This window comes from Stigmatopora argus, chromosome 2, assembly GCF_051989625.1.
Source record: "Stigmatopora argus isolate UIUO_Sarg chromosome 2, RoL_Sarg_1.0, whole genome shotgun sequence".
In the NCBI taxonomy this organism is placed as follows: domain Eukaryota; kingdom Metazoa; phylum Chordata; class Actinopteri; order Syngnathiformes; family Syngnathidae; genus Stigmatopora; species Stigmatopora argus.
In genome coordinates, this window is record NC_135388.1 from 6,486,990 (window position 1) to 6,504,423 (window position 17,434).

The following is a 17,434-nucleotide window of genomic DNA, read 5'->3' on the forward strand; positions in this document are numbered from 1 at the left end:
TCTTAGCACATGCACACAGTCTAAAAAGCCAAAACGTGTAAAACTAAGGCAAAGAAACTCTTACTGAGACAATGTTAATTATGTTATGTTTTTTTTTTAAATACACCAAATGGATCCATTAACTGCGGACTCGGCTGGGAAAATAAACTGTGAGCAATATAGATATTTTTCAGCGTAACCTGTGAGGTTCTAAAATGCAACCTCAAAAGAGCTAGCATGTTTCAAGCTGATACCACAATGATGACATTCTTTTGAGTAGAACAAGCCAGCAACTTAGATTTTACCAGTCAAGTATGAAGTGATGATGAGAGCTGCGCTGCTGTCATTGCAACAGTTTTATTGCATTGTGGTGACATTTGTTCATTAAAAGACAAATAAAGAATGACAGGTAACGCATTCATTCTTGACTCCTGACTGTCTTCAAAAAGAGACGTTTGTCAGGCTAAGGCTGTGAAGCTTATTCGTTGATCTGTTTGGCCCCTAACGGATGAGACACTTAAAGCCTTTATCCAATGATAGAACGACATTTCTTTCAAGTCTTAACTGGTTCTTTCCGCGATGACTTTGTGAATAATTTATATGGTGTCAAATTGTAGTAAAATGGATTGAAATCAATCAAGCATAAGCACGATTTAATCGTTTTCTTTTATGTTATGTTATTTTATATGAAAAGAAACAGTGCTTAGACTACATAATAGAGGGTTGTTTAAATTCATCTGTAATCTTAATTTTTTTTAATGGAATGATTTGCCAATTGATTTTTTTATTTACCGTATTTTCCCGACCATAAGGCGCACCGCATTATAAGGCGCACCTTCAATGAATGACACTTTTTTTTTCCATATATATAGCACACTGGATTATAAAGCGCCCTGTCTATTTTGGAGAAAATTTAAGACTTTTAAGTGCGCATTATAGTCGTGAAAATACACACAATAGAAATTTCATTCATTTATTGTGGGAAAGTTAGTTCAATTTGTTTTTATTTATTTTCTAAAATTTTATTCAAATTGATAAGTCCGTTTTTATTCATTCGGATGATACGTTATGTAATATCTTTCCGTGTGTCACCTCAAGCTTTGCACTTTGCAGCATTTATTATGTCACATTGAAATAAAAAAATGAAAAAAAACACTTAAGTGCTTTTGGTTGTTGGTTGAAAAAAATTGGGGGAAAGCCTAGAGTTTGTTATTCTAACTGATGTGACGTATCCAATCAATAAAAGCATGTCCAAATGTTTACAACGATAACAGTGTTTTCATTTTTGAGGATTTAATCAACAGTTAAGGCAAACATCTCATAATCGAAAATTCTAACCATGGTTACCATTGTGGCAACCAACCATAGGGGGGGAGCAAGGCATGGATCATTCCATTTGTGTCATTATTGTATTGGTAATATGCTCCCATATAAACACAAGCAAAACTAAATTTCATGTCATTACAAAAGTACGTAACACATCACCTTTGTTTGTATTGAAAAGAACAAATGAAAGCAAAATGAAAATATCAATTCAATAATGAAGGAGCATGATTATTAGCCTTGAACCATCACAAACACCCAGCTCCGATATTCAGCCTTAGAGGCTCCTCACAGAGGCAAGTAATGAATGACATTTAAATGTTAAATAAATCTCTGTCTTATTGGCATTAATTAGGTGGATTAGAGGCAAATATCAGGAGGAGAATCCAATGTTTTTGGCATTTCTAGAGGTCTCGCAAATCATAGCGAGGTGCATTAGTCCTGCATTAGCCCATTACTCTTGACACACAAGCGTAATCTCTTCAGTCACAATAATGGGATAATTGCAAATTTGACACCCCGAATAACTATCCCCGTGTTTGCCAGGGCGCATAAATGCTGCCGCTTGCACTATTTGATGCATTTTGTGAGCCGCTGCCACCCGTAATGGTGGTCTAAATGCCTTTAAAAAAATCTATTGGTCTATTCCAAGCCAGTTTATTTAGTCGTTCCTAGAGCTCGATCCATTCAAAGTAGAAAAGTGCTTTTCATGTTAGTGTATAGGGTATACACTTTGAAGCTCATATTCGATACAACTGCAGCCTCTTTTATGGCTCCCTTATTTTTTCAAGTACAGTGGTACCTCTACATACGAGCACCTCTACCTACGAGATGCTCGAGATACGAGGAACATTTCAAACAAATAATTAGCTCTAGATACGAGAAAAATTTCGAGATGCGAGAAAGCCAGGTGGCCATGACATGAGAACATAAAACTTAATTACCCTTAATCAATACGTGGGTAGGCTGAGCTGTTGCATTTCCTGTTTTTCCTTATTTAGCCTGTTAGCTCCCGCGATCGCTCATTCAAGACTACTTCTCGTTGGCAAGTGGTCGTGAGTTATCCTATTGTGAGGACATTTGTGTTCATCATTTTTGGAATATTTTGAAGGGAATACAACAGCAAACAGCCCATCGATAGCGAACGTGAGGGTGGAGGCGTGGCAAACAGCTAACCGGCCAGGAGAAGAAAGGTAAAACAAATTTAAAAAAAAATATAATTCAGTTTTGTGTAAAGTTACATTAAACGTATGTTTGAGTGTGTCTGTATATATTAATCCAAGTTAATTTAAATTTGTTTGTTCGGTTACGAGTGCGTTGTCGTGGAACGTCCCCCCGAACCTCCAATCTTGTCATAACTTTTGAAATTGTATAGTAAAAATAATATTACGGTTTGCCTCTGCATAGTTGAAACTGATGACAAAGGTACGGATCCCGGCAGAGAGTGTATGACTCATTGTAGAGCAGCAATCAAAACTCAATGCCTTCATATTATTTCCGGTAACTGTCTCTGGCTTCCTGGCCAATAGCGAAATGGGATTATGACCTATGGTTTTTGGTTGGTTTTACAAAGTTGCTACTCAGTGAAGTCAAATCTATCGAATTTAGGAAAGTACCCATTGAGGTCTTAGTGGAACTAAAATGAAAATACTTTTACCGAACAACTAGACGTGCATTCCAAACTTTACACAGATACTTAGAAGTCGTTTTTTTTCTTGTAGAATTTCTAAATATAGACCAGTGTGCGTTTCTGTCAAGTGAAGGTTCATTTTAAACAAGGCTTTGGCAACATGCACTTGCAAAAAAATTGAAATATGCTCTGGGGTGAATTCTCCACAATAATCAGCAGGCTTCTTTTAATTCCCTTTAAGAATAAAATGGTTGCCGGCGCAGCTCAACCCTGACCTGACAGAAGATGAGAAATGATGCGCTCTTACAGTGAGGAAGTAAGAGTAGATTAGAATTTGAAATCGAATATAAAATGCAGACTAACTTTCACTTCACTGTTGTCCAACTGAGTAGTAACTTTAGATTTGTTTGAAAGGTGGCCATTGTTTGAGGAAAAACAATTTAGCATATGCACAATTGTAAATGTTGGGCTTTTCTTTGGGAAGTTTTCCAAATACTTTTGAAAGACAACAAGAGCCACATTTATCCTGACAGCTGAACGCGTGGATGCAGCGCACAAGCATACTTAATGAGTCGATTCAATCGTCTTCTTTGAATTAAGAAGTATATTCTTTTGCAGAGAGCATCTGTCACAAATTGATACTTTACAGCGCCCTCAATAACATTGCAGCTGCTCTGATATATGATCGCAAAATACAACGTTTATAAGCTTTTAAAACACCACTAGCCTAGTCCGTACGGCCAGGTTTCCGACCCTTGTTATTCAAAATAAAACAATGCCCTGAGAGTCATTTAGAGTACTTGAATGATTCATACAGCAGACCTTGCTTCACTAGAATTTCAATGACTGCTCAGTTTTAAATGCCACTTTTTTTGCCAGCTCTCCACCACAATCAATAAGCTGAGACTTAATGAAGACCTGAGCAGATGGGCCAAAATTGATTGTGCCCTTAAAAAATGACTTTTCCATGGCAATTCGTCTTTTTTTGTGTGTTGATTTGGAACTAAAGTATAGTTGGAGAGGAGGGAAATGTGGAAGACTCATTACCAGAAGGAAAGCTAATCTATAAACCTGACAACTTCTTTCGAGAATCATTGTGTATTTACCTTTACCGAGATATCATCCTAGCGTGAGGCAATAGTCTGACTTCATTATGAAAACGGTAACTTGCTCAGTGAGTTTGAAAACACAATTACAGTGGTACCTCGACCTACGATCAGCTCTACCTACGACATGCTCGAGGCACGATGAAAATTTCGATCGAATAATTCGCCCTAAATACGATCAAAATTTCAATATGCGACCAAGCCAGGTGGTCCTGACATGAGAGGCTGTTTATCATTGTAGCGCACTGTCTTTTTTTGCCGCATCTCTTTCGTGTATAAGATATCTACGAGCACTGAACGATTTATTTAGACGAGTTTCCGCTACACATGGACCAGAAAACGCACAACGCGCATGCACGGGCAAAAAGAGGGCTTTCTGGGTAATGAAGTATACTCGTGCACACAACACCGATAGCCAATGGCACCCTTTCTCAGAATAAAACTTCATTACCCACAATCAATACGTGGGTAAGCTCAGCTATTGCTTTCCTGTTATTCCTTCCTTAGCCTGTTAGCTCCCACGATCGCTCATTCAAGACAACTTCTCGTTGGCAAGTGGTCGTGCGTTATCCTATAGTGAGGACATTTGTGTGCATCATTTTTGGAATATTTTGAAGGGAATACAACAGCAAACAGCCCACCGATAGCGAACGTGAGGGTGGAGGCGTGGCAAACAGCTAACCCGCCCAGAACGAAGGTAAAAAAAATTCAAACAAAATTAGAATTCAGTTTTGTGTAAAGTTACATTAAACGTATGTTTGAGTGTCTGTATATATTAATCCAAGTTAATTTAAATTTGTTTGTTCGTTTACGAGTGCGTTGTTGCCGTGGATAAAGTCCCCCCGAACACCCCCCCGCCCCCACCCCACCTCCGTGTCTGTCGCTCTCTCTAGCCTCCGCGAAATGTGTCTAATTTTACTTGTATTAAACACATTTTATTACTATTAAAGCACTAGTTATGTGTTACTTTGTAACACAGATGGCGAATTAGAAGAAATAAAACATTTTTTTCCAATCCAATATCCTGTTTTTGGTCTTTTTCAGAGAGTTGGAACGAATTAATTCGTTTTTAGTTCATTTCAATGGGAAACGTCTGCTCGAGTTACAAAAAGCTCGACATACGATCTCAGTCCCGGCACGGATTAAGATCGTATGTCGATGTACCACTGTATTGCCATTTTTTGTTCTTTATCTTCCTCCACTTACACTCTTTAACATTAGCATGCCCCAAGCGAACACTCTAAAGAAAACCTAAACCTGTTTTTTTAGGGGAGGGCAGTTTAAAATCATTAAAAATAATTATAATCACTTTCAGCCACACAAAGTATAGCTTAGAGAGGTTGTTTTGAATTTTTTAATTCAATTTAACTTTTCTCCAGGTATAGAAAGAAATGAATGAATTCAGATAAGACAGAAAAGATCTGCGTTGTGTTAGAGAATCTTACAGTGACACATGTCGGTGTCCATCTAAGTTAAAGCCCCCTTCGGGGAATGACCTGTATTCGAGGTGTGTCTTTTGTTTATTCGGGTGAATACGACATTTGTCTCTTTTTCCTAAGGGGAACAAAAAAGGTGCCTTTGAGGAATGAAACGATGGGAAAAAAGCGATGTCTATTTGAGGTGTGGAAATGATTCCCACTGAACGACACACTTTCATTGTGGTTTCTGAAGAGAAAAAGGAGGAATACATTTTAGGTGTGGCATTTATTTTGTCAAGTAGATGAAACACTATTGCTTATTCCCTGAGAGGAAAAGGGAGGTGTCGTTTTGAAGTGCAGCAGCTTTTAATTTAAGTGAAGGGAACACTATGCTATTTTTTTAAAAGGGGGAAATGTGCACTTTCTATTGCAGCTGTGGTATACTTTAATTAAATTTTCCTGGTTTGTATGCAACTGCAAAATTGCTAACGCCTAATAATAAGGTTGACAGCGTGTGGAATTCATTATCGCTGCAGTTACTGTTATTTTGTCATTATGATAATACAGGAGGCCTCTGTTAAGGGTTTTCATAAAGTAGTAGATTGTACTTCTACAAGTGGACAATACACACATGGATTGAAAAATGTTATTTTCTATTATGGCACCCTGAATATGAGGAAAATATTAGACTACTTTAAATGTTATCATTTGTCTTTAAAACTGTTATATGTATAGTAAGAATGTTAGCATTATTCAAAATGTTTTTATTTATTTATTTAATATTGGTTTAAAAGTGTGATCTTGGTGTAATGTAAGTAATGTAGATCTGTAGACCACTAGTGTCAAAGTGGCGGCCCGGGGGCCAAATCTGGCCCGCCGCATCATTTTGTGTGGCCCGGAAAAGTTAATCATGAGTGCCGACTTTCTGTTTTAGGATTTTTTTTCTGTGTTTTTAGTTCAAAAATCATTTTGTAAAATCTAAAAATATATATAAAAAATAAACATTGTTTTAGATCTATAAAAAACTGAATATTCAGGGATTTTAATCCAGTTCTTTTAATCCATCTCTAAAAAAATCTAAGCATTATATCTAAAATGGTCCACCCCACATGAAAACAAGTTGAAGTTAAAGCGGCCCGCGAACCAACCCGAGTCTGACGCCCTTGCTGTAGACAGTAAACATTTTTGTAATCATATCCCAACATACTCAGAGTGAAGCTCATCTCATCTCATCTCATTTTCTAAACCACTTTATCCTCACTTGGGTTGCGGGGGGTGCTGGCGCCTATCCCAGCTCAGTGAAGCTAAGTACTGCATATCTTGTCATATTTCATGGGATTACCATTTGAGAGAAGTTTTTTTTTTCCATTTCATGCTACCCTCTTTTTTTATCCCTTGTTAAATATTTTTCATTTTCTCTCGAGGATGTATTTCCTATTTGAGAAGGACTGCACGAAGGAGACAGCCCAATGAGTCGTGGATTATAATACTAATTTAGCCTCTTTTCTTATGAGTACTCGTCTGCATTCTGTACTTCGGCGAGTAAAATGTTTCTATCCCTCTTCCATAATGTTTGATTGATGAGGCTTTGAAGACAGAGGCTAAAAATAAAAGAAAGAGTGGGAAAAAAAAGCTCAAAATGATCCTTCAGAAAGACTCAGATGAAGATTGTTACATGATTAAGCTTCACCACTAGAGAGCTGTTGTTCCCCGTGTTGCTCAGAGTGCTGCTTTGTGCTAAGGAAACATCACAAATCAGATCACATTTGTAGTAGTAATTGCACAAGCGACCATCCTGCACCTGCTCAAAGTGTCTCACAACATTTAATGGAGTCCACCAGTTTTCCACTCACATTACATTTTGACACAATGAAAATGATCTAACTATTCTCGTAAGCTTTCTTGTACACTTTGACAGGTGTTACATTTCACACCATTAACAAGCACAAAGATGGGCCCAAAAGCAATCCCCAGCTGGCAACAAATGATCTTGCCCAGTCTGGAAAACTAATTCATTTTTCATTTCTTTCATTTTCATCAGTATCACACAAACAAAGTTGCAAATGAAGACTGCAAAGCTATGGTAAATAGAACAAATATGTTTTGGTATAGTAAATCCCGTGACCGGACGTTTCGTCGAAAGACGTTTGGTCCCCGGACGTTTGGTCGACCGGACGTTTGGTCGACCGGACGTTTAGTAGAACAGACGTTTGGTAAAACGGACGTTTGGTAGAACGGACGTTTGGTCGCCGAGTTCGCTCGCTGTCAAATTATGACAGAGATTACTGTTGATATTTTGATATTAGATATTTCGATATTAAACTCACTCTCTCATGATTATAATTTTGAGAGCTGGTTTGAACAGTAACAACCCGGCGACCAAACGTCCGTTCGACCAAACGTCCGTTCGACCAAACGTCCGTTCGACCAAAAGTCCGGTCGACCAAACGTCCGAGTACCAGTAAGTCCTGATTAGCGTACAGTGGTTTGGACAAAACTATTGTAAATGAACATCGTAGTCCGCTGTCAATAACTATTTCTAGGCATTTCCATACGTATAACTCTATTACATGTCTACAAGAACCTTTATTGTTGAGTGGTGCAGAATAGCTTATCTATAACAAGTCCAATAATCACGACAAGCACTATGGAAGGGTTTGTTTTTTGGAGGGGCAGGGGGGAGTGTTTACCTCAGCAGAGGTCGAAAGCAGAAGCCTCATTACAGTCTATGCTGAGTGCACGGTTCCTGGAGGTAGGCCCACTGGGTCTTACAAGCATGATGGACTGGTCAATATGCTGGGGCCACATCTCAAAAGAAGCTTGGAGCAAGAGTCTCAGGGGATTGCATCACACTCTTACTTTCTGCCCACTTCTCAAAGTTAGCCAACTAAATATTGTAGCTTCTGTTTACCCTGTTTATTTAGTTTTTAAAATATTAATGATGATACTGCACAATTGTGTTTCAAATGTGTACAGACTGAAGTGTTATTTTATGATGGCGGGAAGTGTCAGTCAATTTGAAAATTATATATGCTTTGCAAAAGGAAAAAAAATATGATGTGACACAAACTCCAATACAACACGAGCAGAAAATTACCCCCATAGAAGTAATAAGCTTACAACAAAAATAGACTTATTACATTACAAGCACTTTAATAGATCTTGCTTTGTAACCATCTCTGCTCAAGAAGTTGTCCATTAGAGATTTTTGTACGGCACTAACAACTAACTTCATAATGACATTGATCTCTAGTGGCTAAAGTCATGTGCCAACTCTGCTGGATGACTGAATCTGAAAATCCTAAGGCAGGGAAAAGTGCATCTACATTTGTAAATCAGCTTCTGTTGGAAGTCTACTGTTGAGAGGGTCATTTTGCCTTTGTGTTGCAGCTATTGGCATACGTGTTCTTTCTTCTGCAAAGAGTCTGGAATTTGCAAATTGCCTGACACTTTCCACCCACCCTATTATCTACTTGTCAGTCGCAACACCATTATGGATTTGCACTGGAAAACAAGCTCTGTCCATCAATTTGCAAAAAACGGGCATGCATTGAGCATAGACAATGGCTTTACGCATATACTTAAGTAACGGTGAATCCCAATCAAATTGTGTGAAATACTTATTAACGAATTCCGCCAAAGTCAGTCTGTCTGTGTGTTGTTTTATGAGTAAATAAATAATAAATTAAACTAACATTTTTGAAGCATTCTGCTTATGGCCACCAATCAAATTATAGTGGTTAAAACAGTAAATAATTTTATTTTCAAAATTGGAGGGACATTCAACCATGCTTAATTCTATATTTCTGTTCACAAAAAAATAGAAATAGAAACACGCATAACTGATCTAAAGTATAAAGACATCAACCACTAGATTTGAATTAATTTCCAAACATATGGGATTCAGCAGATGACACTATTGTTTTGTATTCATCTCGAAAAGCATTTAAGGCTTAAGGTGCCATGTTGTCTTCTTTTCTGTGTAGAAGAGAGAACTGCTGGAGGCACGACATCGAGCTTTAATTTAGGAATTTAATTTCCATACACAAAATGGGGTCACACGACAAGGAGCAAATTGACAAGACACAGCACGCAGGTACTTGTCATTTCTTCTGAAATTGTTTTTTAATGAGAAGCAGCCCTTTGGCCTAGTTTCTGTGTTTCGGTGAAGACGCCGCTTTGATCAGTGCGTTTCCCTATTCCAGTCTCGAACTTTTCACTAAATCCTTGGAGACCTCTGCGATCTAAACACAATGGCACAAGACCGTAGCATAACTAAAAAAAAGACGGTAGCAAATTAGAAACCAGGAAAAAATAACACCGTCATGGAAAGCATTAATGTTCATGACGAGTGTGTGAGCACTGGTTTACTCTGATCGAACTAACAAGCATTCCTCGAGGTAGTCATTGTATTGAAAAGGGTTTACGCATAGGATCCTCCGTAAAGCCTTAAAGCTGATCAAATGTGTCGCTTGACCAGGGAATTTCTCCGGGTACTCCGGGTTGCTCCCAAATCCCCAAAAAATGGAGGGTAGGCTGGTTGAACACTCTAAATTGCCCCTATATAGGAGTGTGTGTAGTCACCTTGAATAGGCTCCAGCATCCCCCTCGAGAAGCGCTTCAGAAAATGAATGAACATACTTCTGCAAAAGCATAGGTAATGAATGGCAGCATGTTCCAACTTTGGGTTGCCATAGAAATGGAAGTGTGAAACTGTGGCCTTCCTCTACTGCTCTTAGCTACGGTCCCAAAAGGCAGGCTCAAGTGTACCGCCCGAAGCAGCTGCCTTAAACAAACTTCCGAGGCAATGTTTGACTGTGAGTGCATATGGCATCTAAGCATTTATATGCGTGCAGTTAATGATCTGTGACCTATATTCTCTTGAGTTTTAATGGGGAGGGGGGGAAATGAAACAGTACTCAAGTCACGGTACATTCTATACTCACGAGGGACCGATGCTCCAGACCAAGCTGTGGGGGGAAAACAATTTCAGCTGTGGCAGTCTCAGTCTCACAGTTGCATGTTGTGAGTGTTGAATTTAAATTTTGAGTTTATCCTCCAGTTTGCGCAAAGGAAGTTAAGGTTTCTTTATTTCTCTAATGGTTGTCGACACCTTACCAATTTCCTTCTACCCTGCTGTGCTGTTGTTTTGCGAAAAGTAGTACAGCTTGTCACTGTTTAAAAGAAAATTGCACAAGCCAAGGTCTTGATTAAATACCAGTTTTGTTGTGTTGATTGCTTAGCATTAATGTGTAAAGAAAAGTTCCAAAACGTGTAGTCTGCCTTTCGCCCAAAGTCGGCTGGGATAGGCTCCGGCAACCCCTGCAAGCCTGACAAGGATCCACACAAGATGAATGATTGAATCTTTTTTTACCTCAATCTTATAGTGTCTTTAATCAACGTACATGTTTTCTATACAACAATAGCAGTCTCAAACCACTGTCATTTGCCTAGTATGCAAGCATACCCCGAAAACCTCCAGATATGACATAACTACGTGATGGGGCATTTTTTCATTGTCTTTATTAATCATGTTGAAAATAGCCACGAGAATGGCCCTTACTGTGAGTCAGTGTCAGCTTTGCCCTGCTGATCAGGGGGAAAACTGGGGTTTTAGAAGAAGAAAAAGAGATGCCTGCAGAAAGAAAATTGCTCTTTGCTTTTATTCTTCAAGTTTGGAACAAATTTGTTCCAGGCGCCCAGCGTGTTTGTTATAGCAGGGCCCTGGTAAACATGGAAACTTGTGGTAACTGGTGTCAGTCTCAAACAGGAGGCATGAGCTGTCAGGAAAAGATTACAACTGATCCTTGGCCAGATGATTGAAACAGTGTCAACACCGGGCTTCAAACAATACCAGCACTTAGCGTACGTATCACATGCGCTCAGAGCAGACAACCTTGGCTATGGCAGTCTATATACTATATAGTGTGACATCACAATCATTATCAAATGGTTAAAAAAACCTTTCTAAATTTTTGTTTACTATATGGGAAGGGGGCACGGCATTTTGTGGTTACTGAAGTTTTGAACATGCCGATTCCATTCTCTGCCAATTAAATCAGATCATCTCATCCCCTATCTCTCATCCGGCTTACTCTCACATCTCACATAGAGACCTCTCTTCATGATGCATGCATACCAGACAACATAATCGGAAATTCTAACGAAGCTGGTAACAAAATGAAAACTTAAAGGATGTTAACGGCCATAATGTACAGTATACCGTATATCCCATCTCTATCTCTGCTTCTCGGTCAAAAGTTAGTTTGGAAAGGCTCAAGACCAATCATGACCTTAAATATATATAAAAAGACAAACACGAGAGTACTAGAAATCAAATAAATATATATGACAAACGCTTTGAATTACGGCCAATTCAGATGTGTCATTTTGAAATGAATGAAAATGATCGGCTACATTGTAAAATCAAAGATTACGTTTCTGGAATACGGAGGGTGGGTGAAATGACTGCAATGGGTGAGACTTGTAAATGAATAATGATGGCTAGTTTTTGATTCACGGCACTCTACCAAAGATTAATTAAATAATCTCCACCCTCACGGTGGCCATTCTCATTAATAAAGCAGCAGGGTCTAGTGTAATGACGACTATTGAGAAAACTAGCCTCAATCTATCCTGAGGCCTTCTGTCAGGGGGCAATGTCCTCCAGTGTGCTACATTCAGCCAGTGATAATTGCTCTTTCTTTATCGTCTTTTGACCTCATCTCATTCGGCGCTTTATTGTATTTGAGGAGTCCTGATTGCCTGCCCTGTGTTCATTTGTCTTGCGCCGAACACAGATGTGCTCCATCGTAGGCTTCTGCATAATGGCCGTCATAACACTCCATCATCCCTCCTTCCTTGCCTCCATTTTTTGTTCTTTTTAAAAATGCTTCATCTTGCTATCTTGACTTTCTCGCCCTCACTTTGTGCTTTATTGCATTATTTCAATTTGCCAAGTCTGGGAGTGTCTGATAAGGAGTATTGTCTTCCATCAGATGCCATGTATTCTGCCAAAGTTAGTTGGAGCAAACAATTGAATGTCACATAACGTTCTTTGTTTATCCTCTGTCCAAGGTTGATGCCACAACTCAATGAATGATTTTTCCAGAAGAGTCGGCTCTCCTGCCAGTATGATTATTACAAATGGAGTGCTTTATCAGCGGGTATTACTGTCCACTGTCCTTCCTTTATGTCCTTCTCATTGGACTCGTCACAAAGAGTGTCATGCAATTCACGAGTACAAGAGAGTCATATGTCACACTAATTGACTTTCAACGACATTAACATCAAGAAAAACTTTCACGAGGCGGGAGATACAGTAGCGAGGATATTACAGCACATGTTAGTGAATGCGAGTTCAGGTATACAGTTACAACAGCGTGACGATTTCTTTGATTTAAGGTTTATTACAACATAGACAATGAAGATCACTTCCAAAATTGTACGTGTTGCAAATAGTGAAAATCCAGAACTAAGTGATGCCATAGTCTTGTATATTACTAAAGTTAAATGTTGATAAACCTTAAACCCACTTTTATGCCACCTTACAGTGGAACCACCAATTTCACATATCTATCCATTTCCTCTATCGCTAATCCTGTTCAGGGTCACGGTGAACTACAGTGGATATCAGCTGACTTCAAGCAAAAGGACAAATTACTCCCTCGACTGGTCACCACCAGGAGGAACAAACAACTAATGGCACTATTTCTTCACGAGAACTAAAGGCAAGGAAGTAGAACTGTGAAAAGTCTATGGCTTGATTCTTTTTTTTTTAACATTGACTTTTGTAGAGATGGCTTTTTGTAATTTTATATTTCACTCAGGAAATCTGTGGTTGCCAATACTCGGATTGTAGATTTCAACAGCCATCTAGTTCAATAAGGAAGAGAGAATTGTACTGCCAATCACTGATTTTTTGGTCTTTGTAAGCCCGGCATTCTGTTGGATTCTATTCAACAGGAAGCTATTGTGTTATTTATTGGTTTGTGTATGCTGTCTATATGCAGGATGAATTCAGCAGTCAAGTCGCAGCCATAGATTGCAGTTGTAGCATCAAATTTGGATATTCAAATGAATCCTTGTACGTGCTTTTGCAATGAAAAGCATTCACATTTTGTAGTTGAAAACCCTTGCTCCAAATGTGGAAACTCAACAGAGGCCCATTAAAGGAAGTGAGCCAAGGATGTTGTAGATACATGGCACACTTCCCATTGACGGGCTTCTGGGGCGCACAAATGATTAATGGTTCATAGCAGATATTTCTGTAGGGTCGCTACGGAGTGCCGCTTGCAAGAGAATTATGCTCAAGGGTTTGAACTTTGGTGGAATTTACAGAGGATGTGTTTGGCATGGGTTGTTTATTAATGAGGTTGATGAATTCTAGTAAACAAGAAAGTAAGAAACTCTCCCTGACCTCCTTTCAGACAAAGAGGAGACCAACCCCCTAAAGGGAGGAGAATTGGTTGAGGTCAAGGACCGGCTAAAAGAAAAATGATGGGATGAAAAGTAGTAGGTAGTTTTCAAGTAACGAATTTAGATTATAATTAGCTGTTGACAAGTTCAGGATGTGTCTTACTCATGCTCCAGTGGGATAGGTTACAGCTCGACTGTGATCCTCATAAAGATTGCTATAGAAAATGGAAATAGATAGTAATTTAAAGAAAAGTCCAAAGTGCGATATTTCAAATAACTTCATCGCATTAACTGAAGACAAAGCTGTTTACTTTCTATCAAAAAAGATATTATTGATACTGGTAGAGTCATTCATGTTCCTGGCCTTTTCATAGTGTTACCTTTTTTTTTCTTTCCTGCGAATATTGCTTGATTAATTCATGACACACATTGAGACATGGCAGAGTGCCCTAATATGATTTGTTTGCCTCCAGAAATGCTTGTGTTCATTTGTGAACCGTAGTTCTTCCTATTTGGAAGGCTAGCGCAAATATTTTTCTGTGAGGTTGTGCGATGAAAAGATTAACCATGCCCCATGTTATGTTAAAAAGTGAAATAAAAATGGTCGGGACAGTGCTAAACATTGAAATCCAATAACAGTGATGTACCTTTGGAATTGGATCTTAAATGGCTGGGGAACATTTTGATTTTTCAGTCAATGGGCAGCTATAGTTGTAAAAAAATATATATATATATTTACAACAAAATCAAAACCTCATATTTAGCTCATGCTGAACTCCATCTAAATAGTTTGATTGAAGGCTAGAAAAAGAAATGAGTTGGCATTGATAAAACTAGAAACAATCAAACTATATTATGCAAGCAGATCTCTTTGCTGGACGGAATATTAATGTTGCGTCTCTGAAGTGGAGTTTTTTGTTTCCTTGATTTGCTGAACATGATTTAGAAATTTTCTCAAGTCAGGAATGCAAAATAGGAGAATAGACAAGCAAGCCTGTGGCGATTTGCAGTCAATCAATTAATCGTATGGTAAAAAACGTCATTTTTTTCCAGCTGCAAATTATCACTGTGTGTATGCGCGCAATTGTGCGTACGTCTGTTTATATGTGCTGCGTGCACTCAGCGCAAACTGTATCCCTGGATTTCATGAGATCCCAGTTCCTTTTACAGATGTTTATTAGTCATCAACATGCTGTAGAACTAATATGGATACAAAAGGAAAAAATTATGAAACATTGTACGCATTGGGGCATGTAGAAAAGTTCACATTTAGATGCATATGATCAGCAATGACATCCTTTGACTCCGGACATCACTGGAGTTCCACCAGCTCTCTAAAGACCTTGCTTGTGATAATAAGTCATTACTGCTCCCTTGTCGAGTTATTTATTTCAAAGCATTAACATGGCAATTCATCATTTATATATGTAGAAGTTATCTATTATGACATTCTTTGCCCATAGACAAAATAGGAGATTTAATGCAACATTAGCCGGCCTCACATCTGACTGATTTTTTTAGTATCCTGGAGGATGTGAAATTGCATGGTAGGTTAATCGCAACGTAGTGATACTGATAACATGTTCACTGATGGATGAGAATTATCATCTGTCATGGTAAAATATACAATTTTCATGTGACCAATAATGCCAATATCCGTACTGTAGAATAATTGTGCAATAGCTGATAGTTTGAAAGTAAAAAACAAAAAGCAATATATACTTCATATAACTAAAAAAATGGAAGCGATATCTTCAAGTATATACATTTTCGGCCGATATACTGTCAAGCTAATATAGAGAATGGGGGTTACTACTAGAAATGTCACACTCATCACAATATGTTGTACCTTGAATGCTAATAGCCACAAAGATTTCATGGAGGAAAATCATTAGGTGACTGCAGAATGCCCTCAGTTTATATTTATACGATGTTTTCAAGATATGGAATCAATGAATATACTCTTTAATGCAGCCGTGAAAGAACACATTGCAATGCAGCAATATTTGTTTTAGGTGTCAATGAATTGTAGCTTACATTAAACTTTATGACTATAATGGTGGGTTCAGGATATATTAGTTTTCTAATTTGCATTCAACTTCAGATTATGTTGGTATGTCATCCACTCTGCTGGGTTTTACTTCAAATCAAATGTTTGAAAAAGCCGTTAGGTTTTCATACACTAATATGTATTAGTAATATCAATTGTATTCACATGTCTTGGACAGGAGAGAAAAATTGATGCTCCCTATTAGTATAAAAATGTTTCACTGTGTATTTTAACTGATCACCAATGACAAAGAACAAGAGTGAAACAATAAATACAATGGGTGGTATATTTCAAAAAAGTAACCAATGCAGCGATATTCTATGAGGCAATTCAATACCTCAATTTATTGTGATTTGTAGCAATGATGTACCTAGAACAGATCGCAACCCTCCCATTTTCTACTTGCGTGGGCTTTGAGGAGAACGGCAAAAGCAAAACAAACGAGGCTTTAGAGAAAATGATAAAATACATGGGGAAATTCTTCCCCACCACATGAGTCTAATATGAATCCCGTCTGTCTACGAGAGATTGAGACATTACTCCAAACTTATGTTAGAGTCATCGTGCTCCCTTAATGGTAATAGGCGTCGGGGGCTGGCAGTGGCACAAGGCGCGTGTTTGTTCATAAATATCTCCGGGCCGGCATTACTCCACTTGCTGTAGCACCATAATCGTCAATCATGGCCTCGCCGTCCTACTTTAGAGGGGGCTTGCTGTGAGCCGTGCCCTTGCGCCTCTGAGTACATAAGAGGTGAGAGTCTAAAAGAATATGTGCAAAGGGATTGTGTTGTGACACCCTGGCAGCTTCGAAACGTGTATTTAAAGCCTCCCCTTCCTGTCTTCTGGATGTTACATGCACCAACATGGACCTTTGCGGCATGTTCAAAGCACGTTTCTCTTCCTCTGCCTTTTGCCTCTTTGGGAAGAGGTGGAAGGTTAATAACTGGAAGGATGCTGGATGGGTTTAGCCAAGCTCCCATTCGTCTCTGTCTCCCCAGCTGCTGTTATCTTACTCTTTAGCAGAAGCTGAGCAAGACAAGCTCATAGCTGGGGGAAGATCCCAAAGAGATGACGAGGGCAATTGTGTACCCATGGACTGAGATTATCAGTAAAAGAGCCTATTCTTTTTTTCTGATTTCAAGTCAAATACGCAATGAACGGCATACAATCTCTCTTTTGTCGAGTCCTTTTCAATCATCCTTGACACGCTGCAGTTGCAAAACTACAGAAATCTCGTTGATCCTGAACAAAATGCTTACATAACTGTTGCGGTACTAAGTGCGGGATCTTATCTAAGCCCTTTTTTTTCCTCTCACAGTGAGGCTTTATGCATCTCATTGGGTTCTTGCACCAGATTTACCCCCACACCTCACACCCATCTTTAAATTGAAGACACGAGCAGTGTTAGTAATTGTCTCATATTTGATGGGGTGGAAAAAGGCACCCTCACTGAGGTACTAATCAACAATATTCTCCTGCCGCACAACTGAAAAACTCAGCTCTCACTTCA

At 38.7% G+C, this 17,434-nt stretch overlaps 1 protein-coding gene across 2 annotated transcripts in view; it reads right to left on the minus strand.

The window, feature by feature from the left end:
* The window catches only part of insyn1 (inhibitory synaptic factor 1), a 144,533-nt gene that overhangs the window by 37,308 nt on the left and 89,791 nt on the right, over positions 1-17,434 (minus strand). The window lies entirely within an intron of this gene.